This window comes from Rhinopithecus bieti, unplaced genomic scaffold, assembly GCF_001698545.2.
Source record: "Rhinopithecus bieti isolate Rb0 unplaced genomic scaffold, ASM169854v2 scaffold_20072, whole genome shotgun sequence".
Taxonomy (NCBI): domain Eukaryota; kingdom Metazoa; phylum Chordata; class Mammalia; order Primates; family Cercopithecidae; genus Rhinopithecus; species Rhinopithecus bieti.
This window is the reverse complement of record NW_016809675.1, coordinates 742,391-756,746: the sequence shown is the minus strand read 5'-3', so window position 1 is coordinate 756,746 and position 14,356 is coordinate 742,391.

Below are 14,356 nucleotides of genomic sequence, written 5' to 3'. Positions count from 1 at the left end.
TGTCAAGGTATAAGGAATGAATATCATTTTTCCAAAATGCAGGTTATCTGTACCAGCAGGTGTTTGTACAGATAAGTTTTCTTTTGTACAAAGATGCATCTTGTGCTTAAGAAGTTGGTAGGGCCCCGTATTGCAGTCATAGATCCCAGAACTATAGATCAAATTTGAATACTGAAAGTATATAGCAGAGAGTAGAACCTTATACAGCACATTTCTTTGTATTAATAGGTACACTGGTAATGAAATGCATCATATACATGACTTTAGACACACTACGATCATAGCTACTTCTTTTACTGATGAGTCCTGGAAAGTCTAATGCAGAAGTTAGAAAGATTAATGTTTCAGCCTGTGTCTTTAAATAGTATGACTTCTTAGTTCTATGAAATCAGAGTTAACCGGGTAAGATAAGGCACTTGCCTGCTTCCTGAGGGTGTGGTGACTGGCCCAGGGCACTCTGGGTTGTACTAAGTATCTATAGAATCCATGGCTCTCACTCAGAGCCCTGGCTGTGGGATCATGTCAGTGATTTGGAAAACGTACATCAAAGCCTAGAGGCTTTCCCACCACATTCAGTAGCATGTTCTTCAGATGGGTTTGCATTTTGTATTCTGGTTCTGACTTTCATCCTTTTAAGGACTATTTCTAAATATTTCTCAATGTCCTTGTTTTTGACCTGTATTCCTTGGTTCATGGCTGCTGTTTTCAACTTTCTATTCCATCTTCAGTGATAAGACAATGTCTAGACATGAGTAGCCCCCCAAGTCCAATTAATCCCTACCTTTCTGGAGAGATATCCATGAACAGCAACAACAAAAGTTATTTCATAGGAATAAAGAAGGTGGGATCCAGGAAGTCACAGAAAGACATTCCAAGAGTCTCAATCATGCCAGGAGGTAAGTGGAATATGAAAAACACATGTGGACTTTTACCATATCTACCACAGATATGAAAATACTCCATAAAATGAGAATCACGTAAGACTTAGAGGTCTGCTGTGCAGCAGACTTAACCGGGGAAGATAAGGCAACCTACAGTGTGTGCCTGATTCCTGAGTGTGTGGTGACTAGCATTAGCAATATTTTGCTGTGTACTTACATTTGCTCAAAGGGTAGATCTTATGTTAAATATTCATATCACAAAATAATAATAGCAGAAAGCAAAAGGAAACTTTAGTGTTGATGTGTAGGTTTATGGCATATACTGTGGCAATGGTTTCATGGTGTACACCCCACAAACTCTTCAAGGTATATATTAATTATGTACAGCTTTTTGCACGTCAAAAAATTTTAAAAGATCAGCATGTTGCTGAATTTTCAGATAAGAGCTCTTACACACACACCATGAAAACGTCTGTCTTCTAAGAATTGTCCTAAGAAAAGATACAGCACTAAAAATGTCATAAGCTTTCCATGCTTGAGACAGGATTAACTTGAGTTCAAGGAATCTTCTAAACACCCAAGGGAACATACTGTATTTTTCTTAGGTCTTTGTGAGATTTATTAACAGAAGTTGAGGTTTGTAAAATCATTTTCTTTGTGATAATATACGTGAGAAGCTTTATTTTAAAAAATGATGATCTGAAAAGTTGATCAGAGGATAAAGAACTCTCTATCATGAGTAACAAATCAGAAGACAACAAACGGTGATTCTCAACGTATGTTCCAGGAACCCTTTTGGGGAGATCCCTGAGGAACTCTCAGAAGCCATGAGGTCACAAGTGTGATCATGACAATATTGAGATGTCACTTGCCCCTTTCTTATTCTGTTCTGAGTGGACAACGTGGTTTTCCAAAAGCAACACAGTGCACAACACTACAACAGATTGTATGCAAAACACGTTACAAGAATCCAGCTGTCTGCTGTTAAAGCAGGCATTAATATTTTTGCTCAAATGTAAATCAATACCACTTCTCTGGCTAAATTGTTTTCTTCTGGAAAAAAATTACTTTCCTTAAAAATATGTTATTTCTTATAAATATGTGACTCATACTAAACTTTAATGAATTTATAACTATTATTTAATTATGAATAAATTTCTAAGAATGCTTGTGTCTTCACTTTTGACAGGGTAAATATAAGTAGATATAACTTACATAAGCAAAAGCTCCTTGGGGGCAGTGTTGCCAGATTGAACAGAGACAAAACACAACCACAAAAATGCAACAGGATGTTAAATTCCATATTAACAGTAAATTACTTTTTAGTCTAAGTATATTTCATGGAATATGTAGTAATCTTACTATGGGGTTCTTACAATTTTTTTCCGACTATAAAGTGGCCCTACAGCAAAAGTTTGAGAACTGGTGCCCTAGAAAACATTTAGGTACAGATTTTTCATTTAAATCAAAATTCACACATAGGTTACCGTCAGGTTGCTGCCCATGCTGCTGCCATTGTTGTTTGTAATTGCATACCATGCTCCGTGTTGTGTCTTCATCACCCAGATTTAAACGAGCAAATGTTGTTGACAGTTTATCATACAGGTAGTGTTTTTTTTTTTTTTTTTTTTTCAATTTTACTTTCAGTTCTGGGATACATGTGCTGAATGTACAGGTTTGTTACATAGGTATACATGTGTCATGGTGGTTTGCTACATCTATCAACCTGTCATCTAGGTTCTAAGCCCCACATGCATTAGGTATTTGTCCTAATGCTCTCCCTCGCCTTTCCCCCCACCTCTTGACAGGCCCTAGTGTGTGAAGTTCCCCTTCCGGTGTCCATATGTTCTCATTGTTCAGCTCCCACTTATGAGCGAGGAACATGCAGTATTTGGTTTTTTGTTCCTGTGTGAGTTTTCTGAGGATGATGGTTTCCAGCTTTATCCATGTCCCTGCAAAGTACATGAACTCATTCTTTGTTAGGGCTGCATAGTGTTCCATAGTGTATATGTGCCACATTTTCTTTATCCAGTTTATCACTGATAGGCATTTGGGTTGCTTCTAAGTCTTTGCTACTGACCCTGCAATCCCATTACTGGGTATATACCCAAAGGATTATAAATCATTCTACTATAGGCAGTGCTTTCTTATACTTATTTCCTTTTCACAAAGCAGTAAAGTCAGCCTCACTCATCCCATTGTACCAGAACTACAGCTGAGCCTAGTTAAGCAATGCATGCACACAAAAAGACAGACCTAATATCTGACCCATATCCTCTGGCTCCAAGATGTGAGGCAAATCAGATGAACTGCCACCACATCCTCTCTGGCCCTCTTGTTAGATTACATTGATTGTATCATACCCTATCATTTTTTGTTAACTATAAAACTGATTAACCTGGCTGAATCATCGCAAGTAGAATACAGATATGTAACTTAACTGTGTGATTAGGAAATTTTTTGTAGGATCTGTCCCCAAATGTATACACAGTCACGTAGTCAGTGGTGTACAGTTGTTTTGCCATTTTTAGCCACATTGATAGATGATCTCCTTACAGGCCATATGACAATCCATTAATTAAAACAACAACAATAACTAAACCACATGTGCTGTGGGATGTATTCAGGTCATTTAATCATAAACTGCAAGAATCAGAGTCTATAATTTGGATCTTGGGTACTGAAAAAAAGTCTTGAAGTTAGATGATCTGGGTTTTAATATCAACTCTGTTGCTTTCGGTGAGTCATTTGGTTACTGACAATGTCTATGTGGGCTTTGTTTTTCTCATCCTTATAATAAGCATAACGTCACCTGCCCTACACACCACAGAAGGTTGGAAGGAAGGTGTAACTAAATGTTAAACTGTTTTGCCAAATGTGAAGTCCTATGTAAGTGTAACAGGCAAGCGCTCTGCGCTCCTCAGACCCTCACGGTGCACAGTGGCCCCACGCTAGCTCCGTGTGCTTATCTAGTTTGTCAGAGTTAGCACTTCTTTTAAACATTTTGTAATAACAGCTTTGAGATACAATTCCCATACCATAAAATTCACTCTCTAAAAGTAAACAATCTGGTGCTTTTTAGTATATGTGCAGTTTTACAGCCACCATCATAATCCCTTTTCAGAAACTTTTATCACTTTGAAAATAAATCCTGCACCCCCATTCAGTCACTCCCGAAATCACTGTACCCCATTCACAGTCACTCGGGAAAAGAAATCCTGCACCCCATTCACAGTCGCTCCCAAAAGAAATCCTGCACCTGCATTCACAGTTGCTCCAGAAAAGAAATCCTGCACTCCCATTCAGTCACTCCGGAAAAGAAATCACTGCACCCCCATTCACAGTCACTCGGGAAAAGAAATCCTGCAGCCCCATTCAGTCACTCCAGAAAAGAAATCCTGCACCCCATTCAAGTCACTTCGGAAAAGAAATCCTGCACCCCATTCAGTCACTCCGGAAAAGAAATCCTGCACCCCAATCATAGTCACTTCGGAAAAGAAATCCTGCACCCCAATCAAGTCACTCTGGAAAAGAAATCCTGCACCCCCATTCAGTCACTCTGGAAAAGAAATCCTGCACCCCATTCACGGTCAATCCAGAAAAGAAATCCTGCACCCCATTCAGTCACTCTGGGAAAGAAATCACTGCACCCCCATTCACAGTCAATCCGGAAAAGAAATCCTGCACCCCATTCAGTTACTCCAGAAAAGAAATCTTGCACCCCATTCACAGTCACTCCAGAAAAGAAATCCTGCACCCCCAGTCACTCCGGAAAAGAAATCCTGCACCCCCATTCGCTCTCTCTGGATTTCCTCCTTCCCCGACCCCAGGCAACCACTTACTTTCTGCGTCAAACGATTTTCTGGTTCTAGATATATCATATAAATGGAACCATCCAACATACGCCATTTTGTGACTGGCTTCTTTCCCCCAGCTAATGTTTTCGAGATGTACCCATTTGGTAGCATGTATCATTGTAATACTACGTTTTAAACATTTAAAGAGCTCAGTAGTGCCCCAAGAAGCCAGACTTTGGTAGAGAGGGCCACTTGCTCCCAAATATCATGTTGAACGAAGCCAAGTTGTCATGACACAAAGCCAAAGATTATAAGTAGTTCAGAGTTAATTCATTTGGAAAGGTTTCTGTATTTGATCCCAGAGCTTTGAGATCCATATGACCAGGATGGAGGGACAAAAAAGGGGACTTTTGCTGTTAATCTATGTGAGCCTTGACTGGCAGAAGCCTAGATCCTCCCATTATGCTCTTGGAGTTTATCAACCCTCTTGAAGAACATAGCTACAGACCTTTTGGGAAAACAATGTTCTTGGGAATTTTTTTTTTCAGTTTACCTCAATGATTAACAAATCCAAGAAGGGGATGTTAAAGAAGAAAATAACCCACTCATGATGGAGATCTGGCAGACCCCAAAATGATGTCATGGCAAACTGCAGATTTTAAAGAAGTCATCTAAAAGTTTGCAAATGACTCACAGAGAAAAAAATCTTAAAAATACAATGGAATTAGCAATAGTATTACAGTGGGGGTATTTTAATAAAAGTACACAGTTATTTTTCTGTGCTTCTATATTTTATACTTATATAAAGTTTTATGCCTATAAAGTGACAAATATGCCCTTTTGGAGTGTGTGTGTGTGTAAATAAATAGATACATATATAATTCAATAGCTAATATATAATGTACACATATTTATATATTAATATATCATATACATATATAAATATAAAATACACTACAAGAGGGCAGATTTGTCAGTCTACAGGCATAAAACTTGTGGATGAACAACAATCTTCCGTTTTACACATATTTTAATTTACGCATATATAAGGACACGATTCTCTCACTAATAGATGACAGATTGTGTACATGTGCACACAATCTTAAGCTATCTTAATGGCATTTGTCAGAACTTTTCAGCTGATATCCTCAGAAAACAGCAAGGATTCCCGCGGGAGCACAATTTAATAGAGCACACCTGCTATCTCAGAAATAAATATCTTCTGCCTGGGCCTGGACCCAAGGATGCTGAAGGACGCCCAAGGATGCTCAAGGAGGCCAGCCCGACTCCTAGGGCTTTCCTTTTCTTCCCTACTCTCTGGCTTACTTTGAAGCAATTATATTTTTGCTGTAAACATCTGCCTTTTCCTGGGTGATTTATCAATTGAAACTTGTTTTCACTCATTGACCTTTACTCTTTTGCCAGAATATTTACAACTTATTTATATTTTTGTGATTGTTTTAAATGTTGGCTTTTATTTCAGATACAGCGGGGTACAGGTGTAGGATTGTTACATGGGTATATTGGATCCAGGTAGTAAGCACAGTACCCAATAGGCAGTTTTTCAACCCGTCCCCTCCTCCCTCTCTCCCCATTCTAGTAGTCTGAAATGTCTATTTTCCCCATTTTTATGGCCATATGTACTCAGTGTTTAGTTCCTACTCTTAAGTGAGAATGTGTGGTATTTGGTATTCTATCCCTGGGTTAGTTTGCTTAGGATTATGACCTCCAACTCCATCCATGTACAATTTCTTTTCTTTTCTTTTGTTTTCTTTTCTTTTAGATGGAGTCTCACTCTCTCACCCAGGCTGGAGTGCAGTGGCCGGATCTCAGCTCACTGCAAGCTCCGCCTCCCGGGTTCACACCATTCTCCTGCCTCAGCCTCCCAAGTAGCTGGGACTACAGGCGCCCGCCACCATGCCTGGATAATTTTTGTATTTTTAGTCGAGATGGAGTTTCACCGTGTTAGCCAGGATGCTCTCAATCTCCTGACCTCGTGATCTGCCCGCCTCGGCCTCCCAAAGTGCTAGGGTTACAGGCGTGAGCCACCACACCTGGCCAATTTATTTCTTTATGTGTTCTCTTTCTTATAGGACTAGGGTAGAAGATACAATATTAAAAACATAATCTTCCATGTATGACAACTTTGAAAATTATATAATGCAGTATAATCTATATAAGGTATATAAAGAACTGCTTGAAACATCAATATAGTCAATAACTACATTTTATTTTTAACAATTTTAAATAATTTAAATTAATTTAATTTTAACCAAAATCATAGGGGAAAGTCAATTATTTGGTGTCTGAAAAATAATATGTAGTTATAGAGAAAGCATCTCATTTTAGTAGATTTATTGCTATTTTTAGAACAAGTTAGTTTTCTAGCGTCTTCCAAGGATGAACAATAAAACTCTTTTGCTTATCTGCTTGTAGCATCATAAAGATTTTGATGAAGTATGTGTGTTTCAATCCATTGCCATTTTCGTTCTTTCAATGTCCAAACTGTTTATCTTGTAACAGTAAGAGCTCTGCAAGTTACCCGTAGGTTAACCCTAAGTCCTCCAAGATAGCATCTGCATCCTGTGATATTGTAATATGGTTCCAAATCATTCTGTTCATGATGTACCAAAGACCGTGATTCAGCCACTTTCTGAGGAGCTCTGATCTCTTTATTTAGAATAAGGTGTTTGGAGACAATAATCTGAATGATTGGAGTAGTACTCATTGTTAATAGGTCAGTTCATGTTTCTAGGACTTTTCAGTGGAGCTATAAAAGTATTTTCCCTTTCTTTAAAGGAAATACATCATGAGTCCACACTCCTGTTTCCACTTCAAATTTAGGGTTACTCAGCTTTTACTTCTTTACTTTTACAATTATCTCTTTGTTGTTGATCTTTATAATAAGAATTGAGAAACTTAGATCTTAAACATGTTGATGTAATTATTTGTCTAAAATAAAAGTTTCAGAATGCCAATGCCACCATGATTGACATATTTTTGAAAACCGCTGACAATTTCTTCAGTGTTTTCATGGGGGGGGGGGTGCTCCCCTAAATCAGTAAATCTGATTACTCTGTTCAAGATTCACTTGACAAGGTTCCTTTCTGTATGTATAAACCACAACTCAGTAAATGAGGCGATTTAGTTTTATTGGACTGCAAATTTTAAAGATGTTTTGCATTATATTTTAACCTATTCATATCTATAATTATGTAAAACCATATACACGTATTTTAAATAATATCTACAAACACATTCTAGTAAAAGAAATCTGGCTTTTCTCCCTGTTTTCAGCACACACAACTTCCCATTTCCTGTGTGTAATATTGGTTGGCTTGTATTTTTTTAAATTTATCCTTACCGTTTGAAATTTAACTGTAGATATAGGTATGGACACTCTCAGCCTTTTGTAGGCGTGAAGTTTCATCCTTGCTACATCCTTCTTGCACTTCCTCTACCTTGTCTTTTTCACTTGACAAATCTCACGTCATGATATAGTATATAGAGATACTGCATTCTCCTTATAGCAACCTGGGACGCTGCTGTGGATATCCTGCTCTTTAGTGGCTGTACTGAGAATAGGTACAGGTTATTTATTCTTTTATTTGTACTTTGTTATTTATTAATACTTTTATTTGTACTAATGCCAGAATAAAAAGTTTTGAGTGTCTGCCACTTTCATTTTCAACAGCGTATATTTTGGAATAGATTCCTAGAACTTATCTACTGTGTCAGATCATAGCAGCTGTATCGTTTTATTAATATGCTGCCAAATTTCCTTTTGTAGGGGTGTCGCCTTTTGCATTTTGCACAACAGTGCATGAGAGGGCCAGTTTCTCCAGACTCTCAGGGAGAAATTGTAAAACTGTGTAAAAATGTTGCAAAATTTTGCCCAATGGAAAAATGAGAAATGGCATATCATAATTCTCATTTTCATTTCTCTTAATATATCATACAAATTTTAGCACAGTCTTATTTTAAACACCAGTAGTGGGTTACTTAAACCAGCTTGGACAATCAAAGACAGAAAATTCCGTGAAAATAAGGAAATACGAACTATTTTTAAATGTGCACTTCTATGTAAAATTATATTACAATTTGGGTCCTCATACTTTTCTATAATAAAACTGCTATTTATATATTGGCATTAAAGGCAAACATAATTGATTTAAAACATTTGATTTAGAGGAAACTAACAAAATACAGCAGGTATTTTTGGGAAATAAGTTACCGATCTGGTATATTGCTTAGATTTTTATAAATGCTGTTACAGATGTGACTTCATAAATGCTAAAATGAGAGATTATATAAAGAAAATTGCATTAATTCTACAGGACAATGTAATATTGCATATAGTTTTTCTGTTTTGTATTACTATTATTGTTATTGTCATTACAAGTCACATTATTATTTGCTATAAGGCTAATATTCATATATTCCAGAATTTGGAACTGTATGTTATTACAGACTAGCTTTAATTGACTCTGATTTAAAAAATAAGTTTTCAAGTTGAAAATTTGCTGAAAATTTTGTGGTCTGGGCTTTTCTTGTATCTACTATTATCTGATACTATTCTATAAACATTTCAAATTAAGTATTGATTTGCGTTACTTTCATTCTTCCTTGAAGACTCCATCAGGGTGTGTTCAGACAAAAGCATGGGTCCCCAGGTGAAGCCATGGGAATACTCAGTCTTAGACCTACCTGGGCTCAAATCAGCAGGAATGCAGCCATTGCTGACTCTCAGGGCTGTGTTTACCCGACAGAGCCGTGTATGATTCAGCAGAAGCAGCACTTTTTGCATTGCTTTGATCACACAGGATTTAGAATGTTTATTTTCTCATTAGTTATTCTTTGTGAAAAAAGCATTAACTTCATTAACTGGCTCTGACAAACCAATTTGCTTTTAACAGCTGTACTCAAAACCAGATACCATGCTCTGCAGTCATGGTTTTCATCTGAATCATATAACTGAGTATAAATATAGCTGTCAATCGCTTCACGTTTCCAATAATTGTGGAGACATTTTTTTTGCTATGTATCAATAAAACCTTAGATAAAATAGATGAGAGCCTGTGATGTCATTCGGCACAGGTATACCATGACTTTGGTGTAACATGTAACTGGAGGTGGCTACTTTTTTTTTTTTTTTTTTGTGCCTGCTATTTAGTGCCTTGATTTGTGCAGTACCCTTATATTTTTCTAATCCCTCTTGTTCTGCATTTATTTTCTTATCCTACCACCAAAACATTGCAAATATTATAACTTCTCCAGATTTCATATTTTCTCTTCAGGTCTAACATTTTTTTAAAAAAGGCCCGGCACAACGGTTTACGCCTGTAATCCCAGCTCTTTTGAAGGCCGAGGAAGGCAGATCACCTGAGGTCAGGAGTTTGAGACCAGCCTGGTCAAAATGGTGAAACCCCATCTCTACAAAAAATACAAAAATTAGCCATGCGTGGTGGCAGGTGCCTGTAATCCAAACTACTCGGGAGGCTGAGGCAGGAGAATCGCTTGAACCCGGGAGTTGGAGGTTGCAGTGAGCCGAGATTGCACCACTGCACTCCAGCCTGGGCCACAAAGCAAGATTCCACCTCCAAAAAAATAAAATAAAATAAAGTAAAACAAAATAAAATAAAAAGTAGTAGTACCAACCTGGGTAAGACACTTGTCATACATCCTAGCCAGTAAACCTCCAAATTATTTGATGAAGTGATGGTTTTTATTCCTATTTTACAGATAAGGAAATAGAAGCTCAAAGAATAACTTGCTCTGGGTCACAAAGCTGGTGAGAAGGTACAAGTGATTTCTCAAATGTACAGCTCTTGGTTACCAAAGTTCTCCTTTTATGGAATCTTTGAATCTAAAAGTTCATATTGAATACAGAAAGCTTTATTTGTTCAGCAAAATGCTAATTCTGGCTTCAGTTCTAATCTCAGCTAACATAAATAAAAGAACCTACTCCCTCGTCAGGCAATGTTATCCTTCATTGCCAGTGTTAGGTGCCAGAGAAATGTGTGGCTTTTTTTTTTTTTCTTTTTTAGAAATGTTATATAATGACCTTTAGCTTAGCATATTCTGTGGGAAAAGCTAAAAATCGATTTTTTTTGTGAATTAGCACACAATTTGAATTCTTTTGCAGTATTTCTGCACTTGTGGTTTGCCACTGTCACAAGTCAGCAGACATTAAATATTGCATTCAGCTTTCATATGCAATATTTCTGGAAGATAGTATGTATATGTGGGGTGTAAAATATATCTTTTCAGACATTTTCAGTCTAAATAGACTTCCAAATCTCTTTCACTAAGCCCATGGATCAGCAGGAATGTTTCTGGAGTGTTCCCACAGAATCATTGGCATTACATTTTAGTCAGGCTCCAAAACTCATTTTAAAATTGTGTGAAAAAAATATAAGCAAATATCTTTCCCCCCAAATTCTCTACCATTTCATCAGCCTTACAGAATGAGTTAACACATTTAGCAAACTTCCAACATTTTTCTAATGTTACACTGTCTTATAATGTTAAAAGGGACTTAGGAAAAAAGAGGTTGATGTGCCACAAGTGGACTGTAAATTTAAATGGTAAAATAACTGAGAATATTGTTTATTAAGATTATCTTGTATGGGAAAATAACCTAGCTCTATCCTTGAATTATTGTGATTTCATGGAAACAAATTGTTTTATCTTTAGTCACTTAGTATACAATACTTTCTGATAGTTTTAATCTGGTTTCTTTTCCATATGGGTTAAGCGTTATGTGTATGAAACAGTTTTCCCAAACTCTTTTCTGGGTCACCTGCCTCAAGACAGGAACCCCAGAGAGGTTCGGTGTGCGGAAATCTCAGAGTTGGATTTCTCTTCCCATCTCCCCCAGCCCAAGCTCCGGCCCATCCAAGTGCTGCCTGCAGATGCCCACGACTCTGGAGCCGCTCACGGGTCCCTCTTCCCCTCCTCCCCAGCCAAGCGCAAGCTGAACCTTCCCCTGGCTTCTTTCTGCTGTATTATTTTTAATACAATTATCCTGGTACCACATATAAGTTCCATGAATATATAAAAACTGAAAGTGGTTGGCGTGGAATGTAAAGCATGATGGACTCCAGTTAGGAATGCAGAGTTTGACAGGAGGTACTGTGATGTGCTTTGAACTGCTACGGGCTGTCAGATAATGTGGTAGATTCCAGCAAGAAGTAGAATACGGTAAGATTTCTGCCTATAAAAATCTCACCAAAATTTCAGAAATCACCCCTAAAGAACTTTTCCACGTAACCAAACACCACCTGTTCCCCCAAAACTTGTGAAGAATGAATATTTAAAAAAAAAACCAAAAAAAAAAAAAAAAAAAAAAAACTGAAAACCTCAGGCTGGGTGCAGTGGCTGTCATTCCAGTACTTTGGGGAGGCTGAGGCGGGAGAAGGGCTTGAGCCCAGGAGTTCCAGACCAACCTGAGCAACATAACAAGACCTCATCTCAAAACCTAATGGATGGGACACAAAGGAAAATAGATTATTTTAATTAAATGTAATAAGCACTATACTAGAGAGGAAAATAAAGCTCTAGAGGGACCAGAAAAGGGAGCACCTAACAGTGTGCAAATGTCAGGAAAGGCTTCTTGGAATAATCCTGAGTTTATTTATTACTGTAACTGCAGATGCTCATCAAGTGTCTAATCTGTGCCAGGAATTAAGGGCTATCCCATTTACCTTATTTAATACCCTCAGACCAGTGAGGTAGGATCTGCTATTATCCCCATTTTACAGATGATAAAACTGAGGCAAAAAAAAGGTAAGGACTCACCCAAACCGGTAACACAGGAAATCTGACTCTTAGCCACTCTGCTATTCTGCCTTTAACTTTATGAGGCTGCAGACTAAAATGAACAGCTATGGTTCCTGCATACAATAGGGTTAACAGCACAGGCAAAGGGTCTGAAACATAAAAAACTCAAACTCTTTAAATGCCTCATTTTACTTAGCAGAATGTTTCACAAAGTTGATCGTTATAAACACTAAGAACATTTTTGTGTTTCCCCAAAATACTATTGTCTGGAGAGTTCAGAATTATGAGAATTGATTTTCAGCCATCAACTTAAGCCAATATTGGTGCTAGGGCTCAATTTCACAAATTTCCAGCTGCATCTAGGGACCAGAAGTCACATCTCTGCTTTGCCAATAACGAGTGTGTGACTAAGGGGGAGCCTGTTCCTCTCTCTCATCCCCAGGCTCTACTGGCATGTGCTGACCAGAACTACCCCCATGCAGTTCTCATAGCAATTACATTGGATACTGTCTTTGAATATTTTAATGTGTTAAAGTGTTTTTGTGTTTTTGCTTATTTTGTACACATTGTCTTCACCTTTGCACTTTTAAGTGGGCTCCACTTGGATCAAGGTGTCTCATGTTATCAAAAATCGGCAGACATGGTGGCTCACACCTGTAATCCCAGCACTTTGGGAGGCTGAACTGGGTAGATTGCTTAAGGTCAGGAGTTAAAGAACAGTCTGGCCACCGTGGTAAAACCCCATCTGTACTAAAAATACAAAAATTATGTATGGCAGGTGCCTGTAATCCCAGCTACTGAGGAGGCTGAGGTGGGAGGATGAATTGAACCTGGGAGGTTGAGGGTGCTGTAAGCCAAGATCTCACGACTGCTTTCCAGTCTGGGTGACAGAGAAAGACCCTGTGGAAGAAAGGAAGAAAGGAAGAAAAAAGGAAGGAAGGAAGGAAGGAAGGAAGGAAGGAAGGAAGGAAGGAAGGAAGGAAGGAGGGAAAAAAGAGTAACTCTTATATCACTAGGTTTGACCAAAAAAATAATAATAAGTGGAATTCTCAATAAATCCTGACAGAACCGTATAGTCAGCAATATGAAATGCTAGGGAAGGGATGGAGACTGGAGACGCCTCACCTGTAGTTGCACTCTGTCTGTTTTTATAGGATGAATGTTGGCAGGCCCTGAATTTCCAGATGAAGCCTGACTGACTTTGGATGTGGAGGAAGAAACGCTGTGAGCCGCACTCTGTTGCCACTTGAAGCAAATGTGGTCCCAGAGCGTGAAGCCCCTGTGTGCAATGGGTGCTCTCTAGCTTCTAACCAAGCGAAATATATGCTCATTTCTGGATAACAAACTCAAGAGTTTGGGCAAATAAACAATATACTTAATCCACATTCTTAGAATTCTTAGTTCTAAGTCTTCCTTAAACTTTCTGAATAAAAATATGGCACAACATGTTTCATGGAAGAATCAAGTTCAAATACCTTTTTTAGAAATATTAGGATAAACACAGTCAACAAAAGCCATGAATCTGTTAATATAAATGGTCATTCTCCATAAGAGAACAAAAAGATATAAATATAAACTTACCAACAAAAAAAAGGTTTTGGCCAGGCGCGGTGGCTCAAGCCTGTAATCCCAGCACTTTGGGAGGCCGAGGTGGGCGGATCACGAGGTCAGGAGATCGAGACCATCCTGGCTAACATGGTGAAACCCCATCTCTACTAAAATACAAAACTAGCCGGGCGAGGTGGCGGGCGCCTGTAGTCCCAGCTACTCAGGAGGCTGAGGCAGGAGAATGGCGTAAACCCAGGAGGCGGAGCTTGCAGTGAGCTGAGATCTGGCCACTGCACTGCACTCCAGCAGTCCGGGCGACAGAGCGAGACTCTGCCTCAAAAAAAAAAA